Genomic DNA, 1,937 nt, shown 5'->3' with positions numbered 1-1,937 from the left:
ACTACTAATAATAATAATAATAATAATAATAATAATAATAATAATAATAACTTTCTTCTCCCAAATATACTTTGGAAAGTAAACTTTTTTGGATTTTTTTTGTTCGTAACACGTTTATTTGAAACTGAGTGTGTTCGTTTTGTGGAAAAAAAAAGGTCTGCAAACATTGTTAAAGGAGAATTCAATATAAATATATCATTCAATATAAAGACATGAACAATCAAATAAGTCTATCCCAAGAAAAAAGACTTGCTTTCTTTGTAAAATGTTAAAATTTACTCCCTAATATATTCTTATTCTCGATCAAATATTATTTATGTGATGATATTTCATATATTGTTATGCAAGCTCGGTATGCAACCGAAATAATCCAGTTAATATTAGAGTTATCTCTAATATGAGTTAATATTAAAGGTATTAAGTTATTGAATATGTATTTGGGTTATGGCAAACCATTAAAATGCTGAGCAAAAATCTAATTAATGAGTTCATTTTATTCATGATGTTATTGATTATTTTTAGTAGACCTTTTTATGTTAACATAAACATGAATGACTATCCAGCAAATAAGGCAAACTGCTTTTACCCTGAAAAGCAATTTAAAGTAGGCTACAAAGCTCGGTTGAAAGACGTTGATTTGTGTTTGTAGAAAGATTTACAAACATGTATAAACATAAAAATGTAATCGTAGTGCTCAGTTCCCCTCAGCCTTTTTTTTTTTAGATATGCTGATAATATATAGATAGAGAGAGAGAATTATTATCAATCTATTTCTTTTTAGATTACACAGTGAAGTATGAAAGTGTTGTATAAATACTTATAAGCAGGAAGTGCATCACATATATTTTATAGCGCTATGCACAATGTACCTTGTGTCCAATCTATTGAATCATTGAATGACCACTGAAAGCTGTGAATACACTTATTATTCAGCTTGGGTTAGAGTCATCAAGTAAATTGTACACCTTACTCTAAGTTAGCAAGAAAGCATTATTCAAAAACCAGTAGATGGGATGTCTAGATCATTTCTATGCCTCTTAAGGAAACCATTTTAAATCTAATATCAGACATTGTTTATGGAAGGCTGTGTAAAATAATGGAATCTAGTCTTTGTGGCTAGACTTTTCCCAGAAGTAAACATGTACCAAAGTTTCACTGATTTAAATTACTGTGAGATACACGAATGTATTTATTCATGACACTCATTAGAATTTCTCTGTAAGACCTTCAATCATAGATGCTTTAGGAGAAATAATGAGTCACATGTCACATTTATCATAGATTTTTATGTTATCCACATGGGTATGGCTACTAAGTTTTTCTCAAAATGCTCTTGAATGAAAAACTGAATGATAAAGACAGAGACTTTAAATGGTTAATTGATTAAGTCAGTCACATGTAGCTTTGTTAAATTAACAATCCAATCACAAGTAATAGACAGGTTGACAATGCCTAAACTAATTGCAGAGGCAGGACACAAAATTACTTAATTCTTTTGTTCATAATGCTTTACTATAAATGTCATTTACTGAATATTTATCATTTATATCACAGAGTCAGCTATAGCACAAGATTTCCAATAGTACTTGTGTTTATTTCGATAAAAGTTATATTCCTAACTTTCTGGGTAAAAATGCTGAAAAGTTTCAAATTTTTCTGCAATTTCTTTGAAAAAAATGTTGATTTAATGCTGGGATGTTATGGGTGTGTTCTAGGAATATCAACATATGAACAGTAATCCTTTTGTACATATAAAGCCAAAACATGGATAGCTATGTGGGAATAGTAACAAAGTTATATTAGTACATAAAGTAGCAAGTAAAATTATTTAAGAAACTACTTAAATAAGGCTGTAAAATATATCTGATCTACTGTTGCACTTTGTCATTATGATTGCTTTGTTTTTAATGTCAACATTCCAGCAGTTACTAGTTGAG

The sequence above is a fragment of the Silurus meridionalis genome, chromosome 17 (assembly GCF_014805685.1).
Source record: "Silurus meridionalis isolate SWU-2019-XX chromosome 17, ASM1480568v1, whole genome shotgun sequence".
NCBI lineage: Eukaryota > Metazoa > Chordata > Actinopteri > Siluriformes > Siluridae > Silurus > Silurus meridionalis.
Note: the sequence above shows the minus strand (reverse complement) of the source record.